Source organism: Podarcis cretensis, assembly GCF_951804945.1.
Source record: "Podarcis cretensis genome assembly, chromosome: 1".
In the NCBI taxonomy this organism is placed as follows: domain Eukaryota; kingdom Metazoa; phylum Chordata; class Lepidosauria; order Squamata; family Lacertidae; genus Podarcis; species Podarcis cretensis.
Window position 1 is genome coordinate 29,585,901 of NC_137170.1, and position 14,148 is coordinate 29,600,048.

At 41.8% G+C, this 14,148-nt stretch overlaps 1 protein-coding gene across 8 annotated transcripts in view; it reads right to left on the reverse strand.

Moving 5' to 3' along the window:
* Window positions 1-14,148, reverse strand: part of NRXN3 (neurexin 3) — a 1,235,498-nt gene that overhangs the window by 552,009 nt on the left and 669,341 nt on the right. The window lies entirely within an intron of this gene.

Consider the following 14,148-nt stretch of genomic DNA (forward strand, 5'->3'; position numbering starts at 1 on the left):
ATTTGGCAGCATACACTTTGATCCCACAACCTCCCTTGATTTGCGGGCTTCAATAGAATTGCAATTCAAGTATGTGGATGGAAAACCCTGAAGGCCCCTTGAGGAGCTATGGAGGTCCAATTTGCTGGTCTGTTAAGGTTGCATGAATCTTCACAGGTGCCTCCATGCATGTGGGAGCATGAGAGGCCTCTGCACCCAATCTCTGCAAAGAGCAAATATCTGAAACAGGTAGGGAAAGAATTTATTTCAAAAAATGATCAAAAGCTTTCATAGGAGAAAGGCTGGCTTCCAGTTCTTAAACCAACCAAGCCGGCTAATATTTATTTCATAATATAGACAAAACTCTGCCTTCTGTCAAAGAGAAGGGAATAAATTCTTTTCCCTTAATGGCATTTTCTTTCCAATCAATTTCCTTTCAAGCTTGATTTAATAGGATGCCCCACCAGAGCCTTGGGCTGGTGATGGTAGGGGATCTGAGACAATCCTTCCCTCCTCCCAGACAAACATGAAAATTATGAGTAGGCAAACCTGTGGAGTTCAATCTAAATGCTGTCACTATGCCCTGAGGTTCTGCTATGCTCCCTCCCTATCTGCAGCCTCAGGACTGACAGTGATCTAAATGGAAGACTTATTCAAGTCCTAGGACATCACAACATGACTCACCAAGCCATATAGATTGCTAAGAGCACACTGGGAAGGGGGAGGGAACCGACCTGTTTTTGTTTTATTTTTTGTTTTTTTGCAACAGGGCTGAGAATGGAAAAGCAGATAAGTAGTCATAGGAAGGACCTTGTGGCAGTGTTGAGCTCGATTGGTCCCATGTGAGACCTCCGAAAAGGACTAAGCATACCCTATATGCATACTGTTGAAAATGCAACAGCTGAGATCATCTCGTGTGCAACTTAAGGGTTAATTCTCTTAGTGTTAAAGAAAACTAGTCAAGAACAGAAGTGCCTAAGGTGTTGCTTAGCAATCAGGCAGAGTGGCATGATGTTTGCTGAAGTAGGACATGCTCTGATTGGCTGTGTAGTCCGTGTAGTTCCAAGTAAGGTTTTTTTTTTAAAAAAAAAAATATCCCTCTGTATGTTTGGTTGTATGTCTCCCAGCCATGTACAAGGCCTAAACTATGAAAGACAAAACCTATTTGCTTAGTTCTTCTCAAACGATGCATTGTGTTTTGCTCAGTTTCCTCAGTAAAGGACTTTTCTCTCTGGATTCCATGTATGTTATTTATGTGACAGATATATATGTATTAAAGATATAACATTTATGTCCCACTCTTAACGTGTATTTAAGATGACAGCTTAAGGGTAGTAATATTGTTTTCCCCAGCTGAGTGTCAGCAAAGCCATCTTCTGGCATTCAAGCATCACATGGTGAGAGGAGGAACAGAGATAGACCACCACTCCCAGTCTACCATGTTCCTGTTACTGGCTACATCACCTTCCATGTGCAAGGAAGGGAACTTCTGTGGCAGGAAGCCTCCTTTCACAGCCACACCATACATTTAAACAGTGCTTTTTTATATATATAAAAAAATGTTTAGGGGTACTCTCATTTTCCTACTCATATTGAAATACTGCCCCTCAATGAGGCCAAACTTAGATTCACAAAATATTTAGGGGTATGTGTAGCCCCGTGTCCCCCCAGAAAAAAAGTACTGCATTTAAAGCACATGACTTCCCCAATCCTGGGAACAAAACAGGTGCGGATGTGACCTGTTTGCACAATTTAGAAGCCTTGAAGATCAGAGTTCTAGATTAAAACAAAGTAGTATCTTTTCATTGCCTGGTTTACATTGCTGTTGTGTGCAATTGACCTGTTAACATATACTAACCCAGCGGTTGCTGCATGCCAGAAGTAAGTGGTCTCTTTTTATTATATTTGGAGGTTTCATGGAAGCTTCTCAGTAGGAAGGATCTGATATATAAAAAAATATGTAGGCCATGATTTCCAAATATAGTTTCCAAAGTTATTCTCCCAAATCAATATTTAGGGACATAAATAAATGGCCTGATTTTTCCAAAGTTGTTAGCAGTTGTGCAGAGTGGCTGGAGGCTCATTGCTTTTGAAATTCAGGCTGCTTATTTAGATGCCTTAATATAGATTCAGGAGGCTAACACTGGGTACCTATTTTTGACAATCCTGGCTGATATTATTACTAGCTAAGCTCTCTCCAAACAAAGAAAGGCTTGCTACAATCCATCATAAGTATGTGACATTCCAGAAGCAGCATTTTACTAAAATAGGACAAAGACCTCAAATGCTATGGATAACTGCACTGTTTAGCTAAGGAAAAGGGGGACTGAAAATGCACCCTTCATCTTGAAACAACCCTATTTTGGAAGTTAGAGCAGGCATCTACACTGACAGCAGCTCCCCCCAATAATGTTGCCGCCTCTGTCTGTACTTTTTGCATTTCATTTCTCCATGACCTCACTGTTTACAATCCTCCCTTCAACCATGCGTTATGCCAGCAATCAGGGGAACACTTCATGTACCTGGCGAATAGGACTCTAATCCATGAAAGTTTATGCCATTATAAATGCATTAGTGCGTGCGCACCCCTCGGATAATTGGGCAGGTGGTGATCAGATGGTGGTAGGAAATCACGGACTAACTTTCACTATAGTCTAACCCAGGGGTCAGCAAACTTTTTCAGCAATGGGCCAGTCCGCTGTCCCTCAGACCTTGTGGGGGGCCGGACAGTATTTGGGAGGAGGAATGAACAAATTCCTATGCCCCACAAATAACCCAGAGATGCATTCTAAATAAAATGACACATTCTACTCATGTAAAAACATGCTGATTCCCGGACTGTCCGTGGGTTGGATTTAGAAAGCAATTGGGCCGGATCCGGCCCCCGGGCCTTAGTTTGCCTACCCATGCTCTAACCAGTTCCAGTCTAGTTAAGATCTGGCATTGTTCAATTCCTCAGTAAACTTGGGCAATTATTTGGAGAAGTATACAAGATAATGAGTTGTATTCAATAAGGAGTTAAGCCAAAAGTTCCATCAGTGCAAGGAATTCTCTTTCCACAGTGCAGTGTCTCTCCCTCTCCCCGCCCCCCCCCCACCATCCCAATCTGTTCTGGTCCCCCCAAAAAACTCTTTACAGCAGATTTGGGGATGGAGCAAGGTGTGCAGAGGGAGAGGGAAAATGGGCAAAAGTCCCGTTGCGCTAGGGGTAATCCACGCACAAGTGCAATTATTTAGTTGAATGCCACTCAAAATCAGCAAACACACTCTCAAAAAACCTAGTCTCATTAAACAATCAGCATCTGATAATGTTACAGGAAAAGCATGATTAGCTTGATAGACTCATGTTAGGTAAAAGGTTCATTTAAAAATAGCTGGTAAAGAAACAGTACATGATTAACTGATATTTAAAAAAAATAGTTAATCAACTGTTTATAGAATCCAAGAGGCGGCTTCAAGCCACGGTTTATAATAATATCTAACACCTTCTCCAGATGTATCTTACAGCCATCTGTAACACATGCTGCTCTGCAACATGCTTATAATAGCTATGAAATCATTCATTAACTCTTGACAAAATATTTATAAGCAGGATCCTCATACTAAGCATGGCCTTCTTGCATAGTACCAGGATGGAAACCTTTGATAGGGCCAGTTATGAATGCAAGACAAAATATCCACATTTGATCCAGCCTCCAACAGCGAAAATGGCTTCTGTGAGCTGTGCTACCTGGTTCAGATTTCTCAATGGGATTCTGAATGTGGTGGGGATTGGTGGATAAAATATTGGACAGCTCACATGTGTGAACTGGCCCTAAGTGAGACCTAATCATGAGCGATATTAGCCTCCTTGTGGTATGCAATTCTACCATTAATTACTTTGCACCCCATGCTGATTTAAAGAACCTGTTTAGGTTGGCCGTTGCACCACATCCTTTCAAAGGACAGCCCATCAAAGAATATCTTTAGGATGGCCCTTGTGACATGCATTCTGTGTGGCTCAGTAATCCAGAAGCTAGTCTTCTTCTTATTTGGCGATAACTCATAGAGTAAAATTGTCTTCCATGAACACGGTCTTAACAGTGACTCCGTAAGTGACTGTGGAGGCCAATTCTGGATCCACACATCCTTCCACAGTAGGGACATAGGTTTCAGGGCAGGAGTTGATCAAGGTGAGGGTTTGCCAAGTGTGCCTTCCTCTTAGCAGGTTTCTCCCCTTTGCTTTGAGTTCGAGCATCTTCAAAGCCCACAACACCTCTGGTAAAGGTTGTTTTGCAGTTAGAGCGCTTGCAGACCAGTGTTTCCCAGTTGCTGTTGTTTATACTACATTTTTAAAGATTTGCCTTATGCAGCGGTTAATCATGTGAATTCTGGGTTCAAATCCAAACTCAGAAAGAATACCATATCACTGTGCCAGTGAAGAAAGGATATTTGAGGACAGCCATGCAGTGAGGATAAGAATATTCTACTTCAGAAGTCCATGTGTCCCACTTTACAGAGGACAGCTCACACTGTGCCGACCTCCCTGCTGCATCTTTCCTCCCTGCCTTCTTCCTAGTGAGCAACAGTGGCCCACCTGCCAGGAAGCTAGCGCAGTAGCTGCACTGCACCTGGAGAATCACTTCTGGAGCAGGGATGGCTAACCTGTGTGCCTCCAGATAGTGGTGGACTACGACTCCCATCATTCCTGCCCATTGGCTATGCTGGTTAGGGTTGATGGGAGCCAGAGTCCAAGAACATCTGGAGGGCCACAGGTTTCCAACCCCTGCCTTAACAGCACATGTGGGAGGCTTGCTGATGTGGGTAGTGCTTTCTGAATGTGCCCAGAGCAGACTGCAGAATCCATTAGACTGTCACATTCAACTCCAGTTTTGAAGAAAGAGAATGAATTCATTTTAGTCTCCATCGAAACCACAGTTCCACTTATTTCTACCTTTAACAGCCCTCAGAAATGGCATGTTATATTATGTGTTTTTCTACTCTGCTTTTTTGATATGGAAGGCTGTCTTTTGTTTTTCCTGCATCACAATGCAAAGAAATTTTGAAAATCTCGATAAAGGTGTTTAATGTTAAAAAGAAGAAGAAGAAAAAGAAGAAAGAAACAGAATAATCTATAACAGAAAAATAATAAAGCAAAGAGGCTGGGCTTTTTCCACTTTCTGTTTTTAAAATGAGCCCTGCACATATTTCCATGTTCTCTCCCCCTGCCCCCAGCTATACATACAAAAATTCAATTTTAAGTGATTTGTTTTTAAATGGAAAATCAACAGGCTGCTGTAGGACCCGCCACCCCAAAATCATTTGCTGACAGAGGGGTCAATTCCTCATTGTGCTGATTGACTCACCCATTTTATATTCTGAGGTATACTTTCTCAATTTCTCAATCCGTAATTCATTTTGTTCTAACCACCAGCAAGTTTTGGTAGAGCAGACCACAAGAGTCCCCTCAGGCCACCATCCCTACTGTTTTCGGCAGTACCTTTTCATAATTATTTCACAGCATATCTTCTCTACTTATGGCAATCAGCTTTGGCAGTGCTTAGATACATTAAATGTAGACACCAAATATATTGCCACAACCTGGGCTGGTCCAAGACATTTTGCCACCTGGAGCTGAGCAGTAAATAGTACTCCCTCCAGAGGTCATGACACAGAGTGTACCCAAAGCCGGTCAAGTTATTTTGAGGCAGAAAATCCTACAAGCCTTTCTCTCCTTCCCAGGTAGTATAAATTGAATACAAATAGAATCAATAACAACAACTTTTATATAACTAAGCATGTCCTGCCCCTTCATAACACCCTAAGCCAGCTATCTGAAGCAGTTGCTTCACTCTGCCTAATTGTAGGACTGGCTTTTTGCCTCCCGGTTGTGTCTGCCTTCCCATCCCTCAGCTCACCCACAATGACAAGCAATGGAGGAGCAATTTCATTCGATTGGCATGCTTTTCAAAAATAAGTAGGGAGAGATGCTAAGCCTAGGTAGGGTGTGTAAGGAGTTTATGCTGCCACAAACTGTTCTGATTCATGCCTCTGGAGTGGATAAACAGAGTTTGTCTGTTTCCACAGCTGTCAGTCTAGAGAGAAAAATCCATCCATGAAACTTGGCAGCACTGCAGTCTATGAGTTCCCCTGGAGCATTCATTTGCATAGCAAAACTACTTCAGGATTTGTGCAGTGCTACTTATGCCTGAGATTAATACCTCAATCCTATAAATCTAGGTGCATGCGTGTGCCCACACAGATGTGCTGAGACTATCTGCATGAATGCCCGTTTTCAGGATGGTGTGTGTGATCTCTGAGGTTCATAAGAAGATGCGGGAGGGGGAATGCTCTAGCCTAATAAGTCAGACACCTCCACATCTTTTAAAGGATTTGCTTTTAGAGAGTGAAGGGGCCGATCGTCCCCAGAGGCTTTCTCCAGTCAACTCTAGAGCTCCATATTTATGAAGCTCATTTTCTCCTTTCATTAGCTCTTATCACTCTCTCTGTGTTGCAGCAAGTATCTCTTTCTCCATTGTTATGGGAGCCATGCAATAGATAGTGGCTGTTGTGGGTCTTGATTGTAATGAATTTATGTGTATCCTTATTCTCCATCCTATTGTTTTCTCTGCTATTCTAAAAGGTCTGTACCTTGCACGCTACCGCAAACTGCTGCTCGGATGGAAATATATTATATACATAAAACAAGATCTATTATTCTGTTATTTTCAGCTAAGAACTTTCCTATTAAAAGAATATATCTCAATGTGAAAACCAAAGAACAGAATAGAAAAAGAGAGGCTGCAGCAAAGCTATGGGGAAGTAGCAATGGCATCATATTATTGCCATTGGTTTTACTAACTGAAAGCCAGGACCAGAAATTGTGGAATACCACAGATCCTTATTCACATTCAATCAATATTTGATGGTTTGTATGTAATGGTGTAGTTCATCTGGCAGCATTTGATAGATAACATGCAGTAGTGAGCTGACAGTCTTTGAAACCTAATACCTTATGAAATTTCATATTATAGCCTAGCAAGATCAAAACAACCAAGTGATGGCAAAAAATGTAAAATGATCCAAATTTGGATTGGAGAGTTAAAATGTCATACTCAAAACAATATTCAAACAGTATGTATTTCTAGCATTTGCAGGTATTGTGTAGCATCCAAAGTGGAAGTCAGGCTGTGCAATGGAGCTTTCCAACCTCCTCCTCCCAACTGCACACTTGTTTCTGGATTCTTGACTCATGAAATGTTTTCTCAGCCCATTTAACTACCTGCTGGTGCCTGAGCTCACCCTGCTTTCTAGATTGAAAATACCCTTCAGTGCCTTAGGGATGGAGAAAGAATTCACAGTGGACTAACACAATCTGGATTTTGCAATGTGGCTCCGTTATGCAAACAGCATACCAAAAAATTGCATCTTTTATATTTAAAAAATGCGTATGAAATGCATACTATTTAAATGTAGACGTCTTGCGTTCTTTCATGAAATGTGCACAAAACAGGATGGAAAAGACCTGTGACTGAATGCCATGGAAACTATAATGAGATAGTATTAAGCTGATCAGTCCATCCCTACACTGCCTTCCTCTTTGATTCTTCACAATCACCATTAAGAAGAATCGTAATGCCTTTATATGAATCTATGGTTTGAACCCACTTGGAATACCTTGTAGAGTTCTAATTGCTGCATCTCAAAAAGTTTGTTACAGAGCTGTAAAAGCAGCAGAAATCGAGAACCAAGATAATCAGGAGGACAAAGCAACTCCACTATAAGTAAATGTTCCAATTTTTGGGACTTTTTAAATGAGAAAAAAAGGAAGGTAAGGAGGGACGTGATCAGGTTGTTTAGAATTATGCAGGGTGTGGAAAAAGGAACATGAATTTTAGAAGATTCAGGGCAGACAAGAGAAAGTACTTCACACAGTGTTTACTTAATAAGGAACACGCTGCCACAAGATGTAGTGATAGCTGTCAACTTGGATGGCTTTCAAGTGGGCATTCATGGAGGATAAAGTTATCAATGACTGTTACCTCCAACATGAGAGGCAGTATACTTATGAGTATCAGCTGCTATGCTCATGCCCTGCTTGCAGGCTTTCCATACATATCTGGTTGACCTATATGAGAACTGAAAGCTGGACTAGAAGAAGAAGAGTTTGAATTTGATATCCCGCTTTATCACTACCCTAAGGAGTCTCAAAGCGACTAACAGTCTCCTTTCCCTTCCTCCCCCACAACAAACACTCTGTGAGGTGAGTGGGGCTGAGAGACTTCAGAGAAGTGTGACTAGCCCAAGGTCACCCAGCAGCTGCACGTGGAGGAGCAGGGAAGCGAACCCGGTTCACCAGATTACGAGTCCACCACTCTTAACCACTACACCCACACTGATTAGAAAGGCAGGGCTCCTGTGCTTTTTTGTAATATACTTGTTGCCAAGACAAGAGAGAACATGATCCCTAGCTATCATGAAGATTAGTAATTACATCAAGCAACATCAAGCAATCCAAGAAACTGAAGATGTGAAAAAAGACAAAGTAAATGCTTACAGAGGAGATTAGAGGCAAATGAGTTTATGATACAGAAACAACTTTCTTAAAACTCTAGGTGCTGGCCAAATATACAAAAGACAGTTTTATTTCTTGCTAGTAGGCCTCTCTGGCTTTCTTGTGACATATGGATTTTCTTAAACTCATATTTTCAACCAACGCATATTTTAATTTGTAAACTCCTTAAATTACTACCCATATCATTCCAACTTTGCAGCCATCATTTAGAGTTTGGAGGCATGCCTTTGTTCTGGACACGAATCAGCAGTTTCTAAGAAATTGGTAATTTGAGACCATGATTCATTCTATAACATTCACAGCTCTCCAAACATTACATAATTTGTTGCCGAAACAAAGCAACGGAATCCCAAGCAAGAGTTTAGAGAAAGTGGCACAAGAGAAACAGAGGCATGGAAAAGGTTGTCAAAACCAACAGTTCAAAATATTGTTCTGCTGCAAATTCTGCTGCAGTGCAAGGGAGAAGAAGAAGAGGAGAAGGAGGAGTTTGGATTTGATATCCCGCTTTATCACTACCCTAAGGAGTCTCAAAGTAGCTAACATTCTCCTTTCCCTTCCTCCGCCACAACAAACACTATGAGCTGAGTGAGGCTGAGAGACTTCAGAGAACTGTGACTAGCCCAAGGTCACCCAGCAGCTGCAAAAATAGGAGTGGGGAAGCGAACCCGGTTCCCCAGATTACGAGTCCACCACTCTTAACCACTACACCATAGGAACACTATGATGTTGTGAGGTTCTGAAATAGGAAACACCCATGGTGCCCTATGGAGAACTGAATAATGAGCACAACCTGAAGAATGTACACACTGCAAATTGGTTGTTTAATTATTATATGAAGGGTTATGTCATACACTCTTAACATTGGTTGACACCAATAATAGCAGAACTTCTTTTTAAAACATCAAAACAAAATGGTTGCTTCCTTGGCTGTTGTTGACGTCTTCTTTTTAGCTGTCTAATCGGGTATTGCATTTCATAAAATATTTAGCATAATAAAGACTAAGAATATGTGACAGACTAAGGCAAATTGAAAATGTCTTAATCGTTCTGACCTTTACTACAAATTTATCTCCCTGACGGAAAAACACAGCCGACCTTTTCTAGTCACAGATAGCATGGCTTACTGTGGGAATGTGCTTAAACCAGACCTCTGAAAGTTCACCTCAGCCACTGTGAGAGAGCCACTTCATTCCTGCATGGGTTGTTGTAAGAGGATGAGAAACTTTTGTCTCTTAAATAAGGTTTCAAACTGTTTCAGTTAGTTGTGCATTTTCAGGAAGCAAACACCTTTTCCAATGAGGGTTTCCATTCTTAAATTCTGGAGTTCCACCTAGGAAGTGTCATATAATGCTTTTGCTTAGCAATCACAGCTTAGCCTCTACCTTCTCTAGACCTAAAAAAATGACAGACTGGGAAAACTCTGGAACCATAACTAGGTGTGGCAACAGTGGCCTAGGCACACAGCACACAAATCTCCTCAAAACTGACACCTGGGCTGGATCTGGACACATCAAAGAAGCATTTCAGTTTAAAGCATTGTAAATTTAAAAGGGGGAAACAGGTAGAGAAAAACGGGGCTCCACGTCGCCATTTGGTGGCACAATGTTTACTATTCGCATTAAGTATGGCCAAGCCTGTAAACCATGCAAGAGTTCCCTCAGAAAGGAATATAGTGGTACCTCAGGTTACATACGCTTCAGGCTACATACGCTTCAGGTTACAGACTCCGCTAACCCAGAAATATTACCTTGGGTTAAGAACTTTGCTTCAGGATGAGAACAGAAATTGTGCAGCGGCAGCGCAGCGGCAGCAGGAGACGCCATTAGCTAAAGTGGTGCTTCAGGTTAAGAACAGTTTCAGGTTAAGAACAGACCTCCAGAATGAATTAAGTTCTTAACCCGAGGTACCACTGCACTTCCTTTGCAGGTGGAATTATAGACATTATGGCCAAACCCAGTTTGAAGCCTTCAACTCAGTGAGGCCCCCTCTACTGTTGTTGGTCTTTCAGTATGGACCTGAATATTTTCGTTCATGAAACTGGACGTGAAAAAAGTGTGGCACAAACAATAGGCAGTTTTATCTATGCCACCATGTCCCTAATCACTTGCCATAGTGAACATATAAAGCTGTCTTAAACCAAGTCAGACTATTTGTGCACCAAGCCCAGTGCTGGCTTTCCTATTGCCTGCTACTTGGTCCTTTTTAAACTCGAGATGCCATTGACCCTTTGTATACAAAGCATGTGCTCTACAACTGAGCTACAGCCTCTCTCAAATTTGAAGTACCTTCAGGTACTTCAGTTTTTTTGTAGCTTGGTATGATTAGATGGAACACAGGTTGACTTTGGCATGGGATAAGCAACTATTATTCTAGTGAGGTTGAGGTACTCAAATTAGTGCGGTACCAAACATTTCTCCTGCATTTTTTATTTCATCATTCTCTATCAATTAATGAGAAAAGAAATTGCATTTAATTTTTATCAAAGGGGGAGAAAAAAATATGTGAAGTTCTCATGGACAAGAAACAAGGGTTTTTGTTGCACTTAGCTCACTTTTAAAGTGACCAAGGGATGTTTGTGGGTGTCTGTTCTTTCATTCTACAAATCAGTTCTCTAGGAATCAGCACTCTGCAGCCTTCCTGGGTGCCTTTGCTTCCCCAAAGCAAATAAAACCCAGGGGGAAATGTCATGAGGCATGGGGCCTTTTGAGTTCAGGAAGAACAGGTAGCAGGGAGGCTGCATATTGCTGGAGAAATGTTTAATGGGAAGAAAATCACACACATTACTGACTAGGGATGTCTGAATGTGCCTCAATCTATTTCAACATTCAGTCACACATAAATCTGGTACTTTCCATTCCACTGGAGTTAATTTATTTTGCACAAGACTTCCTTCCATTTTGTTGTCCACTGATGCAGAAATATACGATTCTTTAAACGCAATAGTGCACAATAGATGCACATATCTCACTATCAACAGATATTTACAAATCATTACCTTCTCTGTGTATTTCCTTACACAGTTAATGGGAGAGCCTGTTAGTCTTTTGTAGCGAACACAACAGTGTTTTGTGGCACCTTAAATACAAAGTCAATGAAGTGGCTAATGACCCATCACAAAGCCATCTATGGCTCCATTTCTAACCATGTCTGCTCAGAAGTACCGGTAAGTCCTACTGAATTCAATGGGGCTTCCTCCAGGTGACTGGGGTTAGGATTGTGGCCTGTCTCACCAATTTTATGCAGACAGGATTGCAGCCTATCCCACTTAACCTTTATTATTGCAAAATCCTATTTCATAAATGAATATTTTATACAGAATTTTTTCATTATTGTGGGTCTGCTTAAATTTAATGCTCAAGCTAATTTATATTTCAGTTGTTTGTCGTACACGTGGTTTTGTGTTTGATAGCTTTAAACCCTTAAAAATGAATGATGTGCTTCACTGGTTTAAATCCAATTGCGATTTCCCATTCATTTTCAAACTTCACAGTAGGGAGCAAATTAACTCCACTTACATGGGAGTAAGCCCCATTGAATTCAGTAGGACATATCTCTGAGTAGACATGGTTAGAATTGTAGTACATATGGGCTGCCTCTGGCAATGATTAACTTGCTAGAGGCAACACTTCAAGAAAAAAAGAAGCAACAAGGTCCTCATTGGCATCTGTCTGTCTTGAGAGATAATGAAGTGCGCCTCTGGGGGTGAAGTCAAACCACTGTGTTAGCAGCACTGAAGTAACCTTTCTGGGGTGCAAGCCTGGGCAGTGTGTATGGTGGTCCTAGGTTGCCCAGATGACAAGACCCTCCTCTCAACCTTGGCTGCAGGAGTTGCCAGGAGGCAGCACACAAAGTACCATCCAACTATCTTAGGAACTCCACTCCCCATTTGTGTAGGGTTTACTCCTTAGCCTTTTCTTCTCCCAAAGATAGCCCGCAAAGCAGTGGAGAGCTCCTCAATGAATACATAAATAACAGGCATTGCAAAGCAATTTATATATCCATTTATGTATAATTTCCTAATGCTTTTTACAAAGCCTTTAGTTTTAGAGAATGAAGGCAAACCATTCATAGCAAGAGTCCATGCCGTGACGGGGACTGAACAGACAGATCGAAGGAAATCTACTTGACAGTCCATTTGCAACAGATTCCGCCAACATCTCTCCCACCGAAAAGCACTCAAACAATAAGGTAAACTTTTCCCTGCACTCAATGAAAGTATAGTACATTCTGAAGCACCCTATTTTGTTGATGAAGAAAAACTTTGAGAAATTGAAGGACAGGTTTCAGCACAGCACTAATGCAGACATAGCATATTTTAAGAGAGGGCAAGAAAAATATTTATCCCACAAGGTTCCATTCAACAATTTTGTACCTGCATATCTTAAAGGCAAAAACCCTCACAAAATACTTGAGATACTTTGGCTTATTTTCCTCATTAGCTTTTAGTTTGAACTATTTCTGTATTCTTTCTGCTGGAAACCCACATTCCCTGAGTCATTGGAAACTCAGCTAAGGAAGAGTTCTCAGCAGGAGAGGTGGTGGGAAAGGGAGGGGGAGTTGACAAAAAGAAAATAAGATACATTTCTTCTTTTTTGAAAACTACAAAAATAAGGCTATTTTTGCTGTTATCATCTATAGAAAATTTCTACATCTAAAATAAAATTAAGGAGCTCTCCAAGTTCTCCAGGACTGGAAGCAAATTCTGTATTAAAATCTTTAAAACCCTCAGCCCCAGTCAGAGGCTCCACTTTTGTTGGCTGAATTTTACAGAAAAGATCCATTCAAAAGAGCTGTGCGCAACTGTCCTAATTCTCTGGCCAGCACTACTTTTCAGGAACAAATTTTAACACGTAGGAGGTGTTTAGATCTTTAGCCACATATGGGTAACAATACATAATAAGCACATTTTGTAAACAATACAATGTATACATTTGTATATGTCAGCCTTTTCTGGGCAACTAATCCCCTCAAAGGGACGCAGGTGGCGCTGTGGGTTAAAGCCTCAGCGCCTAGGGCTTGCCGATCGAAAGGTCGGCGGTTCGAATCCCTGCGGCGGGGTGCGCTCCCGCTGCTCGGTCCCAGCGCCTGCCAACCTAGCAGTTCGAAAGCACCTCCGGGTGCAAGTAGATAAATAGGGACCGCTTACCAGCGGGAAGGTAAACGGCGTTTCCGTGTGCGGCTCTGGCTCGCCAGAGCAGCAATGTCACGCTGGCCACGTGACCCGGAAGTGTCTCCGGACAGCGCTGGCCCCTGGCCTCTTAAGTGAGATGGGCGCACAACCCCAGAGTCTGTCAAGACTGGCCCGTACGGGCAGGGGTACCTTTACCTTTACCTTAATCCCCTCAAATTATTCTGAACAAATATGAATGTTACTCAGGGTCGTATTTGGTGGTCTCTGTTGGGAATCTCAGAAGAGACACCCACACAGTGGAAGATTCTCCCAGTACCACTCACCACACGAAAGCGAAGTAAAACAGTTCTGGGTGTAGATATATACAGCTTGTAGGCTTCTGCAGATACAGATACATTCAGATACATTCAATTATAAAGTACCTCTGTTGCTCTAAGTAAGTTCAGCAATTCAAGACATAACACTGGACAAGTAACACTGACTGG